The following is a 25,631-nucleotide window of genomic DNA, read 5'->3' on the forward strand; positions in this document are numbered from 1 at the left end:
TTTAATCAGAGACAAATGATTTATAAAAAAAGAGTGAACTTATTTCTGCTAGGGCATCGATGAATCATTTTAACCATTAATAGCTTTTTATTATAATATTTACCTAAAACTCAGCTGTTTATTTTTACGTAAATGCCTATTTTTGAATACATACTTGTCCTTCATTGAATATCCTGGAACCTGACATAAGAACCTAAGAACATAAGAAATAGGAGCAGGAATCGGCCATTTGGCCCATCGAGCCTGCTCCACCATTCAATAAGATCATGGCTGATCTTCTACTTCATCTCCACTTTCCTGCACTATCCCCATATCCCTTGATCCCCTTAATATTCAAAAATCTATCAATCTCTATCTTGAATATACTCAGTAACTGAGCCTCCACAGCCCTCTGGGGTAGAGAATTCCAAAGATTCACCATGCTCTGAGTGAAGACATTTCTCTTCATCTCAGTCCTAAATGGCCGACCCCTTATTCTGAGACTGTGACCCCTGGTTCTAGACTCCCCAGCCAGGGGAAACATCCTCCCTGCATCTACCCTGTAAGAATTTTGTATGTTTCAATGAGATCACGTCTCATTCTTCTAAACTCTAGAGAATATAGGTATCTGATGTTAATGGATTCTCTATTAAAAGAGCAAGATTACAATATAACATCTGTGTGAACCTGTTTTATTGATGTAGATTCCTAATAGAGCATTATAAAGGGAAACCACTTACAATAAATAGTGAGGGAACCAAGGGATATGGGGATAGTGCAAGAAGGTGGAGTTGAGGTAGAAGGTCAGCCATGATCTTATTGAATGGCGGAGCAGACTCAAAGGGCCAAATGGCCTACTCCTGCTCCTATTTCTTATGTTCTTTTTTTTTTTGGTCAGTTCCACCAATTACTTGTGTTTCTATCAGTAATATTGACTTTAATCCTTTCCTTTTAGGGCTTTTGAACACAGGCTAAACCTGTCCAAAATCAGAATGACTAAGGATGCAAAAATTGTTTGTTTTATATTCCTCCATTTTCATTGACTGCTTTTCCTTCCATTAGATGAAAAGGATGCAAAGAGGCTTCAAGGCGATTTAGACAAGTTGAGTGAGTGGGCAAATACATGGCAGATGCAGTATAATGTGGATAAATGTGAAGTTATCCACTTCTGTAGGAAAAACAGAAAGGCAGAGTATTATTTAAATGGTGATAGATTGGGAAATGTTGATGTACAAAGGGACCTGGGTGTTCTTGTACACCAGTCAGTGAAAGCAAACATGCAGGTGCAGGAAGCAGTTAGGAAGGCAAATGGTATGTTGGCCTTCATTGCAAGAGGATTTGAGTACAGGAGCAAGGATGTCTTACTACAGTTATACAGGGCCTTGGTGAGATCACGCCTGGAGTAATGTGTGCAGTTTTGGTCTTCTTACCTAAGAAAGGATATACTTGCCATAGAGGGAGTGCAGCGAAGGTTCACCAGACTGATTCCTGGGATGGCAGGACTGTCGTATGAGGAGAGATTGGGTCGACTAGGCCTGTATTCACTAGAGTTTAGAAGAATGAGAGGGGATCTCATTGAAACGTATAAAATTCTGACAAGGCTAGACAGACTGGATGCAGGGAGGATGTTTCCCCTGGCTGGGGGGTCTAGAACGAGTGGTCACAGTCTCAGGATACGGGGTAGGACATTTAGGACTGAGATGAGGAGAAATTTCTTCACTCAGAGGGTGGTGAGCCTGTGGAATTCTTTACAACACAAGGCTGTGGAGGCCAAGTCACTGAATATATTTAAGAAGGAGATAGCTAGATTTCTAGTCACAAAAGGCATCAAGGGGTATGGGGAGAGAGCGGGAATATGGTATTGAGATAGAGGATCAGCCATGATCATATTGAATGGCGGAGCAGGCTCGAAGGGCCGAATGGCCTACTCCTGCTCATAGTTTTTCTATGTTTCTGTTTCTATTGATGACAGGCACCCTGATCCTTGGCTGCATGCACTGCTGTTCTACATCAAGATAAAAGCCAAAAATTGCAGTCAGCAGCGTACCTCCGGAGTACACCGCCAACCTGCGAAAGGAATACACCCTTACCTGATGGCAGCCCTCCTGTGAAAACTTGCGATCTGACGCTGCGAATAGGAGGGCAGCAAAATGGCCCATGGATCCCAGGGACGCAGTCTGTGCGGAAGCGTACCTGGGATCATGTGGGCCTGGTCATCCAATCAGAAAACAGAATTAGATTTTAATCATTTCAGAAGGGAAACCTATAATCAGATTTAATGGAATCCCGTAATCAGATTTAAATTACAATTTACAGGATTGGAATTTAATTCCTAATTAGCCTCATTCCACCAACTTCACTGAAGATTTAATTTTGCTGATAATTTTTGACATCATTATAACTCTAATATTTGCAGAAACAAGAAAAACTCATTTGATAGAGTTCAACTATATGATTTTGGAGATGAAAATGTTTTAAACATGCCAAAGGTATCCCCTTACGCTGAAGGAAACAGGCCCTCTGCCTGCTTTCATCAACCGCAACATTTCCTTATGCAATTGCTGGCCAGTTGGTGGACAAATAGCCCAATTCTGTGCCAGAAATTAGTTTTTCGTGGGCCGTGCGGATGTCCTGTCAACACATACATTGAGAGACTGCAGGTTCAGGATTTAGCGCATGTGTAAGTGCATGTGGAAATCCCGAACATGTGGTGGATTTCAAAGGAGATATGATAGCATACTCTGAGAGTATGCCAACATACCCACCGCAAAATCCGGGCTAGATATTATTGGATCCAGAAAAGGGAAACCTCAAATTTCCCTTCTCCAAAGAGCTACCTCACCTTGGTTCCATACCATCATCAGTGATCTGTGTGATGCATCTCAGTGATGCATTTGAGGGGAAGCTAGATATGAGGGAGAACGGAAGAGAGGGATATGGTGATAGGGTGAGATGAAGTAAGGTGGGAGGAGGCTTGTGTGGAGGATAAACACTGGCATAGACCAGTTGGCTGTGCTAAATTCTATGTCATCTGGCTATCAGGAAGTCATCACAAAATGAATGTTAAGCATGAGAATAGGCGCAATCACGGAGGGAGATGGGAGGACCACACCCCATCAGATGTTTTTGGCATGGGTTGTATGGTAGTTTCAGAGAGCCTGTGCAATCAATTGAACAGGTATGAGCACCAACTGTACACAATGCTTTTAATGTACAATTTTTTTTATTCCATTGTTCATTAAAAGCATTGCAGTTATTAAGCGTTCTTAGCTGTTGTCCTGATGTGGAATTCAAAGCACTAATTTGCCAAACCATCATAAACTGGAACGTCTGCTGGATAATGGACATTGGCAGATAATCAAGAGTTTCCCAAATGTTGGCCTTACACCCTTGGCACAGGAATAAGGATAAGCAAAAGAGCCATAAATGCACTAATATGAATAGGGGTACATAATGGTCCATTTGTTACTTGCATAACAGTTCAATGAAATGGTGTAAAAGGCTTTGTCCTGCCAAAAGTCTGGTGGATAATTGAGAAGGTGGAAAATTATAGCCGATTATGTGAGAGTGCATTCTTAGGACAAGCAATAAAATAATAAAAGGCAACTCTTATGAATTGTTAAAACACTAGAAAAGCTTTTATTAAAAGTGCCTTTGTTGCTTGAGTTTCTCTATTTGGTAGCTAATATTAAAGCCTTAAATGCTTAATAGAAGAGATATTTCATTCTATATTTCATCTAGTTACTGTTGAGTGGCCGGTAAATAAAACCCTGCTTTCCAAATCCTGGATTATACATGACAAAAAATTGTTGAGTAGCTGTTTACCTGACAGCTGGGAGTGACTCCAAATAAACTGCTTTCTCCAATTATAGAGTACTGAGGTCACCTTTGTTAGGAATGAAGACAGAGCCATACAATTCACAGCATCATCCATATAGAAAACTCAAATGCTCTAATTTCAGTAATTGCCTCACAGATGAACTGAACCGAATCGAGGTCTCAGTCTCACTGTGAAAATCTACTGACTGGGCTCTCATCTTCTCCCTTATGTTTTGTCCATAGTAAGCTATATAGGCCCAATAATTAGTGATCCTAAGCTGCAGAGTATTTCCCGAATGTCTTTACTAACTCAAATTACTGTGTCCTTCTAGTCTTCCTCTCTAGCGGGAAAAGGTTAGAGATAATGAACTAATTTGGCTGCATGAGATAATAAGGGATTACCTACTGAATGAGAAAATAGAGGATTAAGTCTTGCTTTAGGAGATTTGTAAAGGTTATCCACCAGTGCTAGGATACAGTTAAAGTGGCTACATTTTACCAGGCCTTCTCAGTTGTATTATATAAGGCCCCATTTATATGAAGAGCAGAATATTTGTCAACTGTTGAAGACTTTATAAAATTGAGGAAAATCAGAATCAGAGATTTGGGAATCAGAAGAGGCCAAGCTCCCCTAGGAATACAATTATATGTTTATGGTTTGGAAGAGAGGGAAAAATCATTAAACTATAACACATAGAATCACGTTCTTCCTTGAGTGTCAGCTTAGATCAGTACACTCGCCTCTGAATAAGATTGTATATTCAAGCACTACTTCAGGATTTTAGCACATACTCTAGGCTGACTCTTCGGTGGTGTAGTGAGAGTGCTGCATTGCTGAAGGTGCCATCCTTCAGAGGAAATGCTATGGTGGATATTACAGATTCCATGACACTATTTGAAAAAGAGCTGGGAATTCTCTTCGGGGTGAATCTCCCCACTGTATTCAGCACGTTAGAAGTGTATAAATGGCGCAGGCAATGTTTTTGGTGAGGAGGTTTGGGTGGAAGTCCTCTCTGCCACTTGTGCGTCTTTAAGCCACCTCCCCCAAGATTCGTCATGCTTTTTGAGTATTCCCACGTTCCGCCCGCCAAGACCCCATTTTCCACAAAAGCATATGTCAAAGTGAAAGCCAGTAACATAGCAAGAGTTTCAGGCAGGAGAAGACCTTTGGTCCATCTAGCCTACCGACGCACAGTCTTCCCTTGGTGCATTTCTAATATCCCTGAACAACCATTTGTTGTGGCATCGCAGCTGCGAGTTTCCTGAGTTTGCACCACTATTCTGGGTAACACAGGCTGGTATATATGAAGCACAGTGGCTGCCAGGATCAGTTGATACAAGTGGAAGTGGGGAGTTCCTAATACAGAATAGTCCGTAGATTTTGAAGACAGATTTTTGCAGCTATTTAGAGCGGGCTGGCGGGGGTTCCACCTGCACACACCTGGATTTGCTTCTCATTGCTTCTCACAGGGTCAGACCTATCGTTAAAACATGCAGTGACGTTATTAGAGAGTGAAGTGTAAGAGCCCAGCACTGCTCCTCTCTTACCTGTTTGTCTTCCAGTCTGCTGTTGAAAAGTGTAGGCTGACCTGTCTTTTTAAAGGTTGCACAGAAGTCTCCGGGTATTTCCGCTGCTAATACCCACTTCACGTCGGTTTTACACCAATGAGACAGCCAATGAGCAGTCCCAGGATACCGGAATATAACTTCCTCTGCAGGGCAAAATTATTGTTTTTAAAGGGGTATAACTCATTTTGAGAAAATTCTAGGTCCTTGTGTCTTGTTCTTTATTCTTCCCTCAAACAACATCATCAGAAATAGATTAACTGGTCACTCGTGGTGAACAAAATGGCTGCCACATTTGAAGACCATTCATGAAGTATGTACATTGCCCATTTTCCTTTCCTACGTCAATGCTTTGCACTTGTATGCATTGTTTCATTTGCCATTGTTTGGCCCACTCACATACTTCATTTAGCTTAATTTTTGTAGTTCCTGGGCTGCCCCTTTTTATTCTACTGCCACTCCTAGTTTGGTATCTTTGGCAAAATTAACCAATTTGCATAGAGCTTCAGAATACAAGTCATTGATATAAATTGTAATGGTCCCAACACTGAGAGTTGGGGCACCCAAGTCAGTGCCTACCCCCAGCCTCTGTTGAGTTGAATTAAACAGAGAACTTGAAATGAAGAGCTGAATTAACGAGCAAAGTGTTGCTGACCTTTGACAGATGTCCATGTAACCTGGTCAGAGTTACAAGGACTAATGTTAACCTACAATTATTGAGTTTTATATGAAAACATTTTTCTTTAGCCTTCTAAAGGTAATTTTCTGGCAGAGATAAATCTTTTTTGCCTTATAAATTTTGACAAATTTTTGCCTTATAATACTCCTGTGAAGCGCCTTGGGATGTTTTACTATTTTAAAGGCGCTATGTAAATACAAGTTGTTGTTGTTGTTGAGACTTCACAGCTACTTCCAGGATCAGGCACTCCTGGTGAGGAGCAGTGCTCACAAGGGGCACTCTTCAGGAAAATCTCGGGCAGCAGTGCCTGATTTGCCATCCACTGACTGTAATTTCCCGAGCATCAGAAGAGAAAGGTCAGTTTAAGGAAAAGTGTCTTGAAGCCGATTCAGTTAACTTTCTCAAGTGGTTTTGTTGAAGCTAACACATCTGTCAGCAACATGGGACATCTAGACAGATAACACATTAGTTGTGAAGCTGCTGTTATGGGAGCTTGTAAAAGCAACATGACATGAATATGACCTCATCTATCTGTCAACTGAACTACAGTGAGGAGCATGCACCACATGCCTGTGGAGAAAATAACATGACACAATACATATAAACCTATAAAAACGACAAAGAAAATAGATACTTTATTCCTCAAGACAACATTTTTTAACAGCTTAATAGAAGAATGAAAATGCACTGAAGTTTTCAGTCAGCTAGAATAACAGGCAGGAAAAGCAACTGTTCCTATCCTGGTACCATCCTGGAGAGCCACCTTATGACCATTATTATGTGCTCACAGAAGGTCTACAGGAAGAAATTAATTTGTTGCAAGCAAATTGTGTGGAAGTGGGTTTAGCACACTGTTTCTTCACCACGGGAACCTGAGTTTCAATCCTACCCAAGCAAATGGGTAAAGTATTCTTCTTCTCTGTCAACTGAATAAGGTGCTACATGAAATATGCTTTCTCCCATAGCTCAGCACTAAACACTGTACTCACTGAGAGAGCTAATAATGGCTGCTGGAGTGGAAGATGGGGGTGATTTATTGAAGCTGGAGTTAAGATGTTTAGGCCTAGGTTTTCCAATCAAAATGACAAATTCGGGCATAAGGCTTTTTTTAAAAAACCTCAAAAGGTAAGCCATCTGGCTTCAGGGCCTTATTCAGATTGCATTTTGGTCTCAGCTTCCATGGTCTTAAGAGTAGGGACTCTGCTGACCAACCTGGTTTGATTCGCTTTGTTTTGTTTGGGTAGGGACTTATTTGATAGATAATCTCATTAAATAAGTTTTTTTTTAATAACTACACAGCCATAAAAATTGTATTCAGCATTTTCAGCACTTCCAGGTTACAGAATGCTTTTTTCATTATTAATGTCCTTAGCAGTTTCTTGAAAGTATTCATTAAAAGCATGGGTGTGTAAATACTCATGTTTTTGATGAGTGCGGGTTGACTGAGAAACAGCTACAACTTCCCTTACAACTGCAGTTGGGCCCCATCACCTGGGCGTTGGCAGATATACCAGGCTCACTATCACTGGTGAGTGGCTCATTTTTATATCAGTCGCTCAGCTTGAGCTGTAATGATATCAGCAAATAGAGATGGTATTTGCCTGTTCGATTATGATGCCTTACCAGCATGTTTGCATGTATTGATTGCTTGTGCCTGACCAGCAGAGGGCATGTGACAGAGGCAAGCAAGTCAAGGTAGTTTAGTTTCAGTTTCATTCTAGATGCATCACTAGCATGATGTCTCCTGTAAATGCTGTATAAAGAGTTGAACAGACTTTAGATTAAAAGACATTCTCTTTCATAAATGTCTCATCATTGAACCCACAAAGAAATCAATACATGGTGTCAGAAGTGATTGAAAGAGATGAAGAGGAAAAATCTGAAGGTAAATCAGCTTTCCACATATTAGCAAGCCAAAAGAGAACATCGTTACTTACCATTAGAGAATAGCTAACGAAGTGAAAAATGGAAGGTTTACTCCCACCGGCGAAGCTTCAGTTGTCAGGTAATGTGGCTGAAAATTGGAGGAGGTTCAAACAACGTGTGGGGTTGTATTTAGCGGCAATCGGAGCTGACGAGAAAAGGGATAAAAAGAAATCGTCAGTGTTCTTACATGTCGTGGGTGATGAAGCGCTGGAGGTGTATAATAACTTCACATTCGCTGCTGATGGAGACAAAATGAAGCTAGATAAAATCATGGAACAGTTTGAGGCCTACTGCATACCTAAACATAACGTGACGTTTGAGAGGCACAGATTTTTCACATGTGTACAGAAAACGGGAGAGACTATTGATCAGTATGTGACTGGACTGAGAAACAGAAGCAAATTGTGTGAATTTGGGGGACTGACAGACTCGCTGATAAAAGACAGACTGGTGTGTGGTATTCCGGATAATGGTCTAAGGGAAAGACTGCTAAGAGAGCAAGATCTAGACCTGGGAAAAGCCATAGCACTGTGTAGGGCTACAGAGACTGTGAAGTCGCAGGCAAAGGAGCTGTTCAGTGACAGTAGCTGCAACGTGGATGCAGTGAGTATGAACGGATGGATACAAGCTGTTTAACAAAAAGAGCGCCAATGTGAAAAAAGAGGCGTGGCCAGCGAACGAAAATGAAAGGGACAATCGAAAGTCATGTAGTCGATGTGGTACACAGCATCCACCAAGAAAGTGTCCAGCATATGGTAAAACATGCAATACTTGCAACAAGAACAACCATTATGCCCGTTGCTGTAAGAACCAAATGCAACAAAGCAAGGTCCATGCAGTAGATGAAAGCGACATAGAGGAGTTCTATGTAGATGTTGTGTCTGAAAACAAAAAAGAAGAAAGAGGCTGGATGTTGACACTAAAAGTGAATAACATACACATTCCATTTAAATTGTATACTGGAGCACAAGTTAATGTGATATCAGAGACTGATTTTAAGAAAATTAGACCCAGACCAAAGATACATGGAATCAAAGTGAAAGTGACAGGATACTCAGGTACTGATATACCAGTGAAAGGAAGATGCATTGTCAAAGTAACACACAAGGACAGAGAGCACACGCTAGCATTAATCGTGGTGCCAAAGGATGTGCAAGCCATACTAGGTTTAAAAGCCTGTGAGAGACTGAACCTGGTAAAGAGAGTCCTCATTGTGGAAAGCGAAGGAGAGACAGTCTATGATGAACTCATGAAAGGGTACAACGACCTATTTAAGGGTCTAGGTTGCATTCCAGGAGAACACACGATCAGAGTAGATAAAAGTATGACACCGGTCATACATTCATGCAGAAAAGTCCTGTTTGCTCTTCAAAAGCAACTGAAGGCAGAGTTGGACAGGATGGAAAGCCTGAACGTGATTCAGAAGATAGATGACCCAACTGAGTGGGTGAGTTCCCTCGTCGTAGTGGACAAAAAGAATGGAAAGCTCAGAATTTGCCTGGATCCAAGAGATCTAAACAGAGCAATAAAGAGAGAGCACTTCAAGCTTCCTACACGTGAGGAAATCATGGCACAGTTTGCAAATGCAAAGTATTTCAGCAAGTTAGATGCATCATCAGGATTTTGGCAGATGAAATTGGACAAAGCAAGTTCAAGACTGTGCACGTTCAACAGTCCATTTGGCAGATACAGATTCCTAAGGTTACCATTTGGCATTGCCTCAGCTCCTGAAGTGTATCACAAAACTATCCATATGATCTATGAGCACCTGGAGGGAGTTGATACATCAATGGATGAAATCATAGTATGGGGAACCACGAGAACTGAGCATGACGAGAGACTGAAAAAAGAGCTGGAAGCAACAAGGAAAACAAACCTGAAGCTGAATAAAGAGAAATGCCAGCTCGGGGTGACAGAACTGACATTCGTGGGAGATATCCTTAGCAGTGAGGGCGTCAGACCAGATCCCAGAAAAGTGTCCGCCATTGAGAATATGCCAAAGCCACAATGCAAAAAGGACGTGCAGAGGTTTAGTGGAATGATCAACTACATGGGTAAATTCATATCCAACCTCTCAGAAAAGATGGCGCCACTGAGAAGACTAACTGAAAAGAACATAGAATGGGAATGGAATCATGAGCATGAGAAGTCATGGAGCGATCTAAAGAAACTGCTCACAGAGGAACCAGTTCTGAGGTTTTATGACCCAGCGAGACCCATCAAGATATCATCAGATGCATCACAGAGTGGGCTCGGTGCCGTTCTTCTGCAACAATATGACTACTGGCAACCTATTGTATATGCATCACGCTCAATGACAGACGCGGAGACGCGATATGCTCAAATAGAAAAGGAGCTGCTCAGCATCACATACGCCTGTGAAAGATTTCACCAGTTTGTGGCAGGACAAGCAATCAGTGTAGAGACTGACCATACGCCCTTGATTGCATTGTTCCAAAAGCCACTAAATAGCTGTCCACTTAGAATACAAAGAATGATGATCAGGCTGCAACGCTATACACTGAATGTTGCGTACACACCAGGTAAACTGATGTATACAGCAGACACGTTGTCCAGAGCTGTTGACCCAAGTGAGCCCGCAAACACCACAATGGATGAAAAAGTGAACGCCTACGTGGACATGATCACAAGTGCACTGCCCATAGCAGATGCAAAAATGGAGCTCATAAAGACTGAGACAAACAAAGATGAAACAATGAGACGACTGAGAAAAAGCATCTTGGATGGATGGCCCAACATGAAGCAAGACTGCTCACCTGACATGGCAGAGTACTGCAACTGCAGGGCGGAACTATCAGTGGTCGAAGACATCATCTACAAAGGAAGTAAAATAGTTATCCCAAAGAGTCTGAGAAAAGAGATGTTAAAAAAGATCCATGGAGGACATCTGGGAATCGAAAAGTGTAAGAAAGGAGCACGAGAGGTGATGTACTGGCCACGAATCAACCAAGATGTGACAAATGAGGTGTCAAACTGCACAATATGCCTGAAATATCGAGCAAGCAATTCGGTAGAACCACTAAAGCCACACCCAGCGCCAGACAGACCTTACCAGAAGGTAGGCGCTGACCTATTCGTATGTCAAGGGAAGGACTATCTTATAGTCACAGACTATTACTCCCTGTATCCAGAGGTTTGTAGACTGTACACCACCACTGCAGATGCTGTGATAACATGTATGAAAGCCATATTCTCCAGACATGGCGTGGCAAGCGAGGTCTTCACAGACAATGGACCCCAGTTTTACAATGCAAGTTTCCGACATTTTGCCAAAGAGTGGGACTTTGTCCACACAACATCAAGTCCTCACTTTCCACAGTCCAATGGTCTAGTGGAAAAATCGGTCCAAACAGTGAAAAGACTGATGTACAAGGCAAAAGACAGTGGAACTGACTTCTACCAGAGCATGCTTGTATACCGCACAACGCCGCTCGAGTGTGGTATGTCACCAGCCCAACTCCTGATGGGACGTCGGCTAAGGTCAAACCTACCCATCCCGGAGAACCTCCTGAAAACAAAAGATGGGGAGAAAGTGAGGAAGTTCAAAGAACAACAGAAAGAAAAGCAAAAGTACTACTATGACAGAGGAACACAAAACCTACCTGAACTCCACACTGGTAACCAAGTAAGGTTCAAAGACAAAACAAACACATGGACTCAGAAGGGAACTGTCCTGAGTGAAGTTCAACCAAGATCATACACCATTCAGACAGATGAGGGTGCTGTTCTGAGAAGAAATCGTCGAGATCTTCTCATGGGACCAGCCACAGCAGGTCAAGAGACTGATACTGTTGAACAACCTGATCACACAGCTGAGAAAGCATCATCTGAGGCAACAACTCAGGTTCAAGGACAATCAATCAGAAAATCCTCAAGACACGTGAAGCCTCCTGGGAGACTCATTGAGCAAATTTAAGGACTATTGTTATAGAAGGAAGTAATGTTATCTTATTCTTTCTTCAAGTTCTAGTGTATTGACATATTTCATGTGAACACACAAAGCAAGGTTAAAAAACCTTGATCATGATAATGATAATGTAAGTTCATTAAGTGTTACAGTTAAAATGCAGATTAATACAAAGAAAACATGTTGTTCGTTAAAAGTAAAATACTTTTGTTTTAAGAAAAGGAGATGTAATGATATCAGCAAATAGAGATGGTATTTGCCTGTTCGATTATGATGCCTTACCAGCATGTTTGCATGTATTGATTGCTTGTGCCTGACCAGCAGAGGGCATGTGACAGAGACAAGCAAGGCAAGGTAGTTTAGTTTCAGTTTCATTCTAGATGCATCACTAGCATGATCACAGAAATCACAGAAACCACACAGTGCAGATAGAGGCCATTTCGGCCCATCGAGCCTGCACCGACACATATCCCACCCGATCCCCGTAACCCCTACACCAACACATATCCCACCCTATCCCCGTAACCCCACGTATTTAATCCCCCTAACACTAAGGGTCAATTTATCATAGCCAATCAACCTAACCCGCACATCTTTGGACTGTGGGAGGAAACCGGAGCACCCGGAGTAAACCCACGCAAACACGGGGAGAATGTGCAAACTCCACACAGACAGTCGCCCGAGGCCGGATTCGAACCCGGGTCCCTGGCGCTGTGAGGCAACAGTGCTAACCACTATGCCACTATGTCTCCTGTAAATGCTGTACAAAGAGTTGAACAGACTTTAGATTAAAAGACATTCTCTTTTATAAATGTCTCGTCATTGAACCCACAAAGAAATCAATACATGAGCTAGAAACAGCATGGAGACTGACACGAATGGCTGAATTCAAGGTGCACTGTCCTATGTAGGAGGTGGTGGGGTGGGCGCGTGCGCCCAGTCAGTTATGCCCCTGACTGTGAGCGGTTCGAATCGCTCCCACGCCCCTGGGTTCTCGACACCGGACATAGGTACAGGCGGCGATACAGAAAAGACTCGAGTAGACAGGTGGTTTGGATGTAAGAAAGCCAAGATTTTATTAAACAGAAAATAACACAGTCTTACGAGAAGTTACCAGTATAAAATTACAGGCAAATACAAAATAACTATACTTATACAGGGAATGGGGAACACACGGCACATTGAGGGAAAACAAACTATCTTAACAATCCCCTTATCCTTATCCCACCCCCTATACCTAACTAGATTAAGCTATGAGGGGCCAGAATTCATGCTCACCAATCCGAAATAAAACCAACTGTTAACGAGTGCGAGTTTTGAAGTCTGGTCTCTGGTTCTTCTCGGTACCCCGTCGCCACGTGGTCTTCAGGGGCGCGGTGCTGGGTCTGCTACTGCGACACACCTTCTCCCTTCCGCTGCCGCCGTCGACTCGTCACGATGGGTTCTCCTCTTCTTCTCCCTCGGGCGGTCGGCGGCGGCACCGTTGTACCTACAGGGCAGTTGGCAGTTTTAACTGCCTAGATTTTCCTATCCAAGCTTAAGAACGCCAGTCTATTCATTGTGGCGTGGCCACCTGCGTTTTTGCAGTGTTCAACAAGGAATGTTCGTCTTCCCAAGCGCCAGCTTATAACTAGGCGCTTGTTTTTCTTATCGCTACGTTTTGCACTGCCCTGCTCTGCCATTATCGAGTTGTTATCGTCTTCTTCGTCTCCACTCGTCTAGTCTCGTCGGACTACTATACAAGTCCTGGGCTACCTGCTCAACTTCGTCTCGCCCCTTTCTGCGGCCTGGGCGTCCTGGATGGCTATGGCCTTGGGTCTCGTTCCCCTTCCTTGCAGTTGGTATCTGCTACGGGGAGAGCACCCACCATGAGGCCAAGGCACGAGTACGAGCGGCAGCCCAAGAGGCCGGAGCCACGAGAGCAGAGCAAGAGCCAAGAAGAGCAGAGAGCAGAGCGCGAGATTGCTACCCGGGGCCTGCAGTTATACTCCTTACGAAAACCCTTATCTGTGCATCAAATCAGGTTAGTTCATTGTCCCAATCTTGGCGGGCTAGTTTAAATAATTGTAGCAATCTAAACTAACTGTTTTTAGATGGCCGGTGATCGCACCTACTGGCCTGATGTCTGAGCTGTATTGCTATTAATGCATCTTAATTGGCCTGTCCAGCCTCGATGGCTTCCTTAAGCTGTTTCCGATTATTTATGCAAACAACTTGATGGCCTCAAGTATCGGCCTAACTGGTTTTGGTCTGTCTACGATTTGGCTTAATGCATAATTCAGAGTCCTGCTGTCTGCTTTTCAAAATACAAAAGTCCTTCTTCACAGAAACTGCATTTTAGGTTTTGATTTCCCCAAAAGCTGCTTGTGCCACAGAGTCCAAACTTTTAAAATCTTGCAGGCTTTTGGCCACGAGGTGTGGACGCCATCTTTGGGTGCCGTTTTTCTTAAAATGTCCATGCAGGGTCCCTTTTATTAATAATAACCTTTGGGGAAATGTGGAAATTTTGCGAATCTTACACCTAGCTATTTTAGATTTTTTTCAAAGTTTAAAAGAATGATTTAATATAATAATGTACACATAGTTTTAAATACTTCTGTACTTCACTGCTGACTTACCATGGCCTAAAAACACCCTCCGTGAACTAAACTATCACAGGACCCTTCCAACGCTAAACCCCCTCTGGTTTGGTAGGAACATACAGGCACCCCCTCACACAGCTAAGTGATCTTGTGGGTGTGTCGGCTTGGCAATGCTCACATAGATTGCCCTTTTGATCTTGCTTGCAGCTTTCTCCTGTACGTCTCGGCTACCTGGTTCCGTAGGGAAAGCTACCCAAACTGCTCTCTGATATACCCCTTCAATACACAAACCACTGTCTGTGGTATTAATGGGCACATGGCCTGGGGGAATGGTTTTTGATCTCTTGAATGGTTTCTGATCTCTTTTTGATCTTCCTGCTGATTAACTAAACGAGTTCATCTTGACTAGAACAATGAGTTGTCAGCCTTGTTAATCAAGACTTGAGAGTGGGCCTCTCGGGCCATTGTACCCAAGGACAGTTCGTTTCCATACGAATGAGTCGTCTCCAGCTTGAGTGGTTTTTCACTGCTCCACCCCCACCCCCCCCAAACAGCCTGTCCAGTTTTTAATAAGGGTTAAAATCTAAAAATCTGTGAAGTCTGCGCCAACTGCTAGATGGTGCCGCAGCAGGCCAGCAATCTGTGCTCGAGCAGATTGCTCCGGATGCTGAGGCGCTGCCCTGTGGGAGTGCCAGTGCGTCGGTCGAGCTGGAAGGTGCTGTCCTCTCTCAAGATGACAGCATTCCTGCTCCCACCACTGTCACTTCCCCATTGCACTTGCCACCGCCTGCAACACAGCCAGCCCAGACCGCTACCGCCCATGCAGAGTTGGTGCAGTCTGCAGCCGAGGCCTCCAGGCCCAGAGCTGGTCGAGAGTGTCCTTCAAGGGCATCTGTAGTCTCGGCATCTGACATTCAGCAGCCTTCCACCAGCCTTGCTGCAGCCACTGGGGCCCCATTACGGAGGAACAGTAGGGTGGGAAGGGGGGAAGTGCGCAGGGGATGGAGATCACCCTCGAAGGGCAAACAGTAGGAGGTCTAAACAAATGGTGGGAATGTTTGTAGTAAAGGTCGAGGTTTGTGTGATTACATTTGTTTACTGTTTTGGCGTTTATCTCCAGCTTGTGAGAACCTGTTCTGTTAATTCATGATTTCTTGTGTTTGTTTCTACTTGTTTATCCTGAATAAATGTCACACACAGAGTTTGTTAAAGAAAAAAAGTTGTTGTATTCTAAATTTACATTTTTGGCCTTTGGAATCATTGCAGCTTTGGCCGGCTATAGGGGTTGCGAGTTGCTTTCTATGATGTTGTTCTCCATGCCAGAAGCCATCATCTGAGTAGGGGCCTAGAAGCGGCTTGTTATCATCCGTTGATGGACGGCCCTTGCAGTGGCAACATTGTGCGCCTCCCTCCCACGTTGGTGCTGCTGCTGATCATCCTCCTCATCCTCCTCCTCCTCTTCCTTCTCCTCTTCCTCCTCCTCCTCCTCCAGTGGTGCACCAATCCCTGGTGGCATTGGCTAGGTCCTCAGGATTGCCAGGTTCTGAAGCATGCAGCACACAACTATGAAGAGGGAGACTCGCTCAGGAGAGTACTGCAGGGCTCCTCCTGAGTGGTCCAGACAGCGGAACCATTGCTTGAGCACGCCGATCATCTGCTCAATTATGTTCCTGGTGGCGATATGGCTCTCATTATACCACAGCTCAGCAGGGGTGTTGGGGTTACGGAGCGGTGTCATCAGCCAGGTGCAGAGTGGATAATCCTTGTCCTCGAGGAGCCAACCACTTGGGGCATGCGGTGCCTGGAAAAGGTCTGGCACAGCAGTCTGGCACAGGATGAAAGCATCGTGGCTGCTGCCAGGATAGCGGGCATTGACGGTGAGTATGAGCTGTGTGTGGTCACACACCAACTGCACATTTAAGGAGTGGTAGCCCTTGCGGTTTCAGAGTACCTCTGCATTTTCGTGCGGTGCCCACAATGCCACATGCGTGCAGTCAATGGCACCCTGCACCATGGGGAAGCCCGCTATCCTAGCAAAGCCACATGCACGTTCATGCTGTTTGGCCCGGGTCATGGGAAAGAGATGTACTGGCATCTCCTTTTATACAGGGCATTTGTCACCTCCTGGATACAACAATGGACAGCAAACTGGGAGATATTGGCGATGTCCCCAGTAGATGCTTGAAAGGAGCCACTGACATAACAATTCAGAGCCACTGTGATCTTCACTGCCACCGACAGAGATGTCCTTGTCCTCAGTTGATGCTGCAGATCTGGTTGCAGCAGGTGGAAGAGCTCAGTGACCACCTCCTTGCTGAAGCGCAGCCTGCACAAACACTGCTCCTCAGACAAATGAATGTAGGAGAATTGCTCCCGGAATACCCTGGGAGGGTAAGGTCTCCTGTGCAGAGGCTTGTTGGCCCTCTTCCCTCTGGCCATGTTTGACACTCTCTCTCTGCGTCTCCGCTGCCTCCGATTCTGCAGGTGCAGGACGACGCCCCGAATCAGTGCAGCCCCCATAGTCTCTTCTAAATCGATGCAAGGAAGGTCAAATCAAAATGAACCTGCAAAGTGCTGCTCAGTACCCAAAACTCCTTCACACAACGTTGAGTCTCTCCAGAATCTCTCTCTCTCTCTCTCTCTCAGAATGCGTGATGCAAAAATGTCGCCGAAAAAAAAGGCAGGAAGCGGTCGCCTTTAAATATCGCTCCCCCAACCCCTTTCCAACTGTAAAATGTCCCCCTCTACCTGTCATTGCTAGCGGCAGGCGGAAAGGCAGGGGGCGCCACTCAATATGCAGTCCGGGGCGTTGCACGCTCAACTGACATCACAATCTACCGGCGCAGGAGATCGTGGCGGTAGTGTTTAGCACCGCCGCAAAATGTCTGGTCAATTTCGCAAGCAGCACAAACATCGCCGTGCCCGGGCGCTAGTTGCTTTGCGCCCCGTTAGCGCCCCCTTAATGCGCTAACGGGAGGCGCTAATCAACCGAATTTTTCCCCCCTTATGTTTCCAAATTGTGAATGAGAGAAGCATGTCTTTCTAAATTTGTCAGGAAACACTCGGTGCATCGTATGAAGGTTATTAGACACTTTGCACAAATTAAGTTTAAAAATGATAAATTGCATGATTTAAACTACATTTCCAACACAGACACGATGGGCCGAATGGCCTCCTTCTGTGCCATAAACATCTATGATTCTATGGCCGGAGTTTTCCCTACCTGAGCGGGTCTGGTGTGGGTGGCTGCCATGGCGGGTCGCGACCCTATTGCTGGCTCCATCCCGCACCACAGAACGACTTTACGTTAATGGTGCCTATTAAGCCCACCCTGCACGTTACCCGGCCCAATTAAAAGGTGCGCGTCTGGTAACATCGTCAGCCGGGACATTTAAAGGAGCCATGGCCACATTGCATTTGATGGTTCATCTAGGAGTGTGCAGTCAGTGCACTTCACTATTCCACTGCTGCACACACCACCAGAGATGATTGCGCCCAGGTTCTCCGGTGACTCCCTCCATAGGGAGGTCCTCTTCCCTGCTGATGGGAGGAAGATACCTCCCCAGCAGAGCAAAGGAGCCTGGCTCCAAATAGAAGAGATGAATAGCAGGGATGTCGTCAGGAATAACTGGGCTCAGTGCTGCAAGCGCTTCAGTCGCAAGAGGAGCAGACTTTGGCAGGGCCACCACAGGCTTCAAAACCCAGAAGACGACTGCTAAAATTGTCTAAGCAGTCACAGCAGGGAAATGAGGAGGCTGCCTTTACCTCTGCTGAAGTCACAGGGGTAGCATCACGTAGAAGCACGCGTAAAAGAAAGATGCCACACAAACAGATTCACCAGGGTAGCCACTTGGATGTTTTATTCAAAGTTGATGTGAAGTTTCAGTTTATTTAATGTGAACCATAAATGTCTTTCTTTTCAAAACTTTCTGGTTTCGGACAAATTTGTGTGCACCATTGGAAGTGGCTTAGTTAGTTGGAATGAAGGGTCAGATACAACTTTACCTCCAGCAATGGTGATGACTGTGAAAGGAATGGATTGGTCATTGTAGGATGCTTAATGGTGTGGCTGTGGGGCATTGCCAACCTGGCGAAGCATTTTGCAGCCATATGGGTGTACTACGTAAAGTTAAGTAAATCTGGCCATGATGAGGCCACCCCTGGCCTCCCGGCCAGCAATGTGCTCGAGTGCTGGTACCATCTGCGCCGCAGGTTCCTCCAGCTCCTGCTCCTCCTCGTCTTCCTGCTGATGCTCCTCCTCCTCCTCTGAAGAGGCTGTGCGCTCAGTGCCTTGCTCCTCATGCAGTGATGGATTACAACAGTGACTCCACTTCAAAAAGTACTTCATTGGCTGTAAAGCGCTTTGAGACATCCGGTGGCCATGAAAGGCGCTATATAAATGCAAGTCTTTATTTTATTTCAGTGCTAATCCTTGCTGTTGTGCTATGTTGTGCAGGACGCAGCAGACCATGATGTTTCTAGAGACCCTGGCTGATGCATACTGAAGGGCGCCTCCAGATCTATCAAGGCATCTGAATCACATTTTCAGCATGCCTATTGTCTGCTCTATGACACATCTGGTGGAAATGTAGCTACCATTATATCTCTTCTCGACCTCAGTACTTGGCCTCCTCACGGGTGTCATGAGCCACATCTTCAGTGGACAGCCCTTGTCTCCAAGCAGCCAGCCAGAAAGTATGTTTGGAGGTGTCAAGAGCTGGGGGAGAGTGAACTGGTGCAGGATGAAAGAGTCATGACAGCTGCCAGGGAATTTGGCACACACATGCATGATGATCTTCCTATGGTTGCAGATCAGCTGCACATTGAGTGGAAGCCCTTGTGGTTGACAAAGACTCCTGGGTGATGATGGGGTGCCCTGATGGCCACATGTGTACAGTCGATGATACCCTGCACCCGTGGGAAGCCAGCCAGAGCGGCAAAGCCAAGCGCCCGCTCAGTAACACTGGCTTCATCAGTGGCAAAGTTAATATAATTGGCTGACTTGTCAAAGAGGGCATCGGTGACCTGTGTGATGCATCTGTGGGTGGCCGACTACGAGATGCTGCAAATGTCTGCTGCAGACCCCTGGAAGGCGCCTGAGGCAAAGAAGTTGAGGGTGCTCATAACTTTGACAGCCACTGGTAAGGCTTGTCCACCTGCTCCTCTGGGCAGCAGGTCTTTCTCCAGCAATTTGCAAATATCTGTGACAACCTGGCACGATAGCCTGAGCCTCCTTTGACACTTCTGCTCAGTCATATTGAGGAAGCTCATCCGCTGCCTTTATACCCTGTGTTGGGGGTATTGCCTCCGGCACAGTGTAGCCCTGCGCTGATGCCCTCTGTCCTGTGGAGTATCAGGGAATTGAAAGGTTGGTGGTGTTGTTGGTGCTGCTGATGTGCCTGGTGCTGCTGGTGTTGGGGCTCATCGTGGTCCGATTCTGAGGACCAAGGTGAGACAGTATAAATGACACCCATGCTGATGGAAGAGATGGCAGGTGAAGTAGAGTTGACAGGAGCAACCTGTCAGTGGTGAGAGAGGTTCTTCCAATGAAGTGAGACTGGATGGAGACTTTGCTGGAATACTTGCAGTTTGTAGAAAGATCAACCTCTGCTGGGAATGTATTCAACAATAGCTTCTGCCTGAGGAAAGTGATCAGCTGTCAGGTGGGAGCTTTTAAACTACATTTGATGCTGTCAACTATTCAGCTGGAGCAATGGCCACTCAACTCCCGCCTAAGGTTGACAGACATGGTTCCCGAGCTGTGTGAATCCCGTGGCCATCCAGGTAATTTTAAAATGTAGGGGGAAAAAGGCTCTTAAGTATCTGTAAACAAGCTGATAATGATTTCAATTAGGTCGCCGGCCTCTGCCGGTTGAGTCACTGCCGCACCGGCAATTGAGCCCGTGGGAAAGGCGCATGTGGGCAGGATGATGGCGGGTTCCTGACCCGCTCCCACTTTTTTCCAATTTCCCACACGACCTGCCTCCATTCCTGCCTGCTACCTCCCTGGAAAATTTCTGCCTATGGTTCTATGAATTTGTGGTGAGGCGCACACCATTAACTGTATTATGCACAGCACTGTGTTCTACTTTAAAATAGACAAAAAACAAAGAAATAAACCAAATATCAGTCACTGTGGAGTTGGCATTTTTCCCCTGTCTGTGGCACCCATGAGTTATGGATCTGCTACATGCTGAAAGAATCATTATATTCCATCATCTCTACTGAATTATTCTCTATATCTCCCACTGCAAGGTCCAGAGCTTTCTATGCAGTGCCAAAAATTCTTAATTCCTACAAAAAAAATCAGAGAAAGTGGACTTATTTGATAGAATGATCAATGATATAATTTAATGGCATTTGCCCAGTTTATTCCTTCTATTAATATTTCAAATAAAGCAAGTGAATATGTTTTGACATTGCCTGCAGTAAGTTGGAGACACTCAGATATGGATTCTTTTATTCCTGTTCTGTCTGTGTTGAAGATGTCTCTTTTTCATTGATATGTATGCGATGTGGTGCCTGATATAGATGTCTGCTTCTGATTGATGAGCTTTTCTTGAGTTGACCTGTTTCTTTCTCTGTCCTATATGTTGTAGCTATTTGACCTTGACCTGATATTTATGTTGAATCTGAAGTATGCACAATGTTCTCTTGATTCTGTGCCCCGTCTCTATTTCTCGAGAGGTCCTAAAATGCTTCACAGCCAATGAAGTACTTTTGAAGCGTAATAGTTGCTATTATGTAGGCAAACATAGCAGCCCATTTGCACAAATCCCACAAACAGTAATGAGGCAAATGACCAGCTATTCTAATTTTGGAGGTGTTGCTTGATGGATAAATATTAGCCAGAACACCAGAAGAATTCCTTGCCTTTGTGTCAGCTGTGGCTCTGTTGGTAGCACACACGCCTGAGTCAAAAGGTTGTGGGTTCAAGTCCCGCTCTATGGGACTTGAGCACATAAATCTAGGCTGACACTCCAGTGGAGTGCTGCACTGTCGGAGGTGCCATCTTTCAGGTGAGACGCTAAACCGAGGCCCTGCCTGCTCTCTCAAGTGGACGTAAAAGATCCTATGGCACTATTTCGAAGAAGAGCAGGGGAGGAGTTATCCCCGGTTTCCTGGCCAATATTTATCACATTGCTGTTTGTGGGACCTTGCTGTGCACAAATTGGCTGCCGCGTATCCCACATTACAAAAGTGACTACACTCCAAAAGAACTTCATTGGCTGTAAAGCGCTTTGAGACATCCAATGGTTGTGAAAGGCGCTATATAAATGCAAGTCTTTCTTTCTCTTCTTCAAATAGTGCAATGGGATCTTTTACACCCATCTAAACAGACAGACAGAACCTCAGGTTGATATCTTATCCAAAAGACGGCACTTCAGACAGTGCATCACAACCTCAGCACTGCAATTCTGTCCTATCTGTCTCATTACATTAAATTGTAGCAAAATTAGAATTAGTCATTCCACCAACCAATCCCTGTTGCTGTTTATCCTCCACACAAACCATAGTCCTAATCCCATGTGCCATGCCGTTCCCATATCCATTTATTCCCATTTCTCTGATGTAAGAGATTTAGGAGTCACACCTAGCACAAAGGAAGATGGTTGTGGTGGTTGAAGGTCAATCATCACAGCCCCAGGACATCGCTGCTGGAGTTCCTCAGGGCCGTGTCCTAGGTCCAACCATTTTCAGCTGCTTCATCAATGACCTTCCCTCCAACATAAGGTCAGAAATGGGGATGTTCGCTGATGACTGCACAGTGTTCAGCGCCATTCACAACTCCTCAGATAATGAAGCAGTCCATGCCCGCATTCAACAAGACCTGGATGACATTCAAGCTTGGGCTGATAAGTGCCAGGCAATGACTATCTCCAACAAGCGAGAGTTTAACCACCGCCCCTTGACATTCAATGGCATTACCATCACCAAATCCCCCACCATCAACATCCTAGGGGTCACCATTGACCAGAAACTTAACTGGACTAGTCACATAAATACTGTGGTAACAAGAGCAGGCCAGAGGCTAGGTATACTGTGGCGAGTGTCCCACCTCCTGACTCCCCAAAGCCTTTCCACCATCTACAAGGCATAATCAGGAGTGTGATGGAATACCCTCCACTTGCCTGGATGAGTGCAGCTCCAACAACACTCAAGGAGCTCGACACCATCCAGGACAAAGCAGCCTGCTTGATTGGCACCCCATCCACCACCTTAAACATTCACTCCCTCAACCACCGGCGTACCGTGGATGCAGTGTGTACCATCTACAAGATGCAATGCAACAACTCACCAAGGCTTCTTCGGCAGCACCTCCCAAACCCGCGACCGCTTCCACCTAGAAGGACAAGGGCAGCAGGCGCATGGGAACTCCACCACCTCCAAGTTCCCCTCCAAGTCACACACCATCCTGACTTAGAAGTATATCGCCGATCCTTCAGCGTCGCTGGGTCAAAATCCTGGAACTCCCCAACAGCATTGTGGGAGTACCTTCACCACACGGACTGCAGCGGTTCAAGAAGGCGGCTCACCACCACCTTCTCAAGGGCAACTGGGGATGGGCAAGAAATGCTGGCCTTGCCAGCGATGCCCACATCCCATAATTTTTTTTATAATTAAAAATACCACCTGTCTAAATGTTAATATGCTTCAATCACTTACTCTGGTGATACATTCCACAACCTCACAATCCTCTGTGTTAAAAAAAAAGGTTGCTACTCTCTGCCCTAAATCTCTTACATCTATTTTTCTCTGTATTCTATTTGTCTGTTTCTATATGTGTATTTGTATGTACCCTGAGCTCTTTGTGGGAATCTGTACTTCTGTGTCTGCTGTAAGTTACAAAGAAGGAAGATTAATTCATTCATGGGTGTGGGCATCGCCAGCAAGGCCACCATTTATTGCCCATCCCTAATAATTTTAAAGAAAAAGTAGGGGGAGCAGAGCCTGAAATTATTTTGAAATTATGCTTGTCAGTGTGAACAGGAAAAGGGGAAAGAGGTAGTAGGGCAGCGGAGAGAAGGAAAACGTAAAGGGAATGGACAGAATGGGAAGCAGAGAATGAGGGAGTGGGACGGTAGGCAGAGCGTACGCAGTGCAGGAGCAAATAGGGCAGGAGGAGGGCCTGATATAATTTTGAAAGTGCAAGCAACAGCAGGAATGGAAGGAACAGGAAATGGAGAGGAGGGAAAAGGAGAGGTTTTTGAAGAGTAGGGTAGAACAGGATGTGCGTATGGGAGGAGCAGAGCAAAATACAAAGAGGAGGGAAGGAATAATGTCAGAGGCATTGAAGCAAAGCAAGTGGTGGAGATAACAGCAGGGGGACCCTACAGGCCGAGCGTAATGTTTAATTATGTATAGGAGTAATGCAGTAAAATATAGTCAGAAGTCCGTAGCATGCACATAGGAACCTGGAAAATATACTGAACAATTTCCAATCCTTGAAAATAAACCAAACAACTCATGGTATATAACAATGAAGTGAAAATAAATCAAACTGCACTATATGGTCAGGATCCCAAAATACTTGGAAAATTGTGTGTACACAAACAGAATCCAAAACAACGGCATTCCTTATAATTGCCAGGGTTACTTGGATTGGAGAATTTTACAAAAGGGGTTGAAAAGGATGGGGGAAGCAAGACTTGGGTTGAGAATCTGGATAAAAAGCTGTAAAATGCGATGCCCAGGAGAGGCAGAATTTTTTTTGAAGGTGCGTGGAAGAAGAGCTCAATGTGCAAGACTTGGGTCAGGATGTGTGAAGAATGGGTGAGGCAATGGGGAATTATCAAAAGGCTAGGCCTTAAGAGTTGGCCAGGTCATGAGACCTAAACAGGCAAAAAAATGAGGTAGAGAGAAAGGAGGCAGGAAGCTAACAGGTGGGAAGACTGTGAAAAAAGAAATAAATAAGAAAATCAATTATAATTAAAAGAAATAGAAGATTTAAAAAAAAACTTACTTGCAAAGAATCCAAAATAGTGCTGGAGGTTGCAGTGAGTACAACAATTGGCTCCACTGCTCCACCAAGTGGTAGGGGCATGCAACTACATAGTGACAGGTCAGGAAAAATGTTTACAAATTCGATAGGATTTTGCCATTTCAAATTTTTACATGATAATTTACAATATTAAATGTAGACATAAAAAGTGTGACTCCAAACTGTGACGTAAGAAGTAATAGTTTGTCGTCAGGAAAAACAGATCAATCATAAAGGGCTAAAAATTCAGGGGTTTAGCACCACCCGTTACCGCCAGATTCAGGGAGAAAATGGCAGCTGCCGCACTATCGCCCTCTGCCGGTAGGTCTTGCGGCGGCCGCCATTTTCAGCAGGTCGGCAGCGCTACCGTTGCCTGCGCTCATTGAAGGTATTGTAATGAGTCGGAGCGTGACGTCAGTCAGCGAGTTGACACCCGCTCATCCATTTTGGATTTTGCCACTCCTATTGCCGCTCTCCCTAAAGCACGCCAGTGCGTGCAGCCGCTAAAAGCGTTTCATGCTGTGTTAGCGGCCATAAGGAGTCTGACAGAACTTGGCAGGTTGTATACGAGGAGGGAGGCTGACAAATGGAAAACGCCTCAGCTGCACACTGGAATTTCAAACACCTCCTTTGCCAAGGTTCTTCTTTTATACTTTCATTTTTTGCCCATCAGTGGTGGCGGTGGGGGCGGGGGCGGGGGTTTGCATTTTCTGGCAGCTTTCTGGGAGGCCTATAGTGTTTGTGGGTCAGTAAATTAATGGGTGAACCCTTGTGGAACAAAGCTTTTAGTTCAGAACTGAACACCTGAACAAAACCACAAATTCCCAGCGAATAAAGAAAACGAATTCCTAAGGAGCGTCAGATTGCCTAGAACTCCATTGCAATGTTTGAAGATCATCTCCGATAAGATCTCTTTTATCTTTATGATAACATCACCAGGACGTCACCGCCCCCCACCGCCCCCAGCAAATCTGGACTCAATTGCTTAAGATTTTAAGGAATTATAATTAATTTATTAAAAATTCCATAACCAGTTATTTATCAAATAATTATTTTGTGTCGAGTATACAAGACCCACTAAAAGCTGGCATGATCACGACACATTTAAACACTTTCAAGAGTAACCATTGGGGAAAGATTAGTGTTACAGAGAACGCAGAAGCATTTAAA

The sequence above is a fragment of the Somniosus microcephalus genome, chromosome 12, assembly GCF_052327205.1.
Source record: "Somniosus microcephalus isolate GS21.2 chromosome 12, FLI_Smic_1.0, whole genome shotgun sequence".
NCBI lineage: Eukaryota > Metazoa > Chordata > Chondrichthyes > Squaliformes > Somniosidae > Somniosus > Somniosus microcephalus.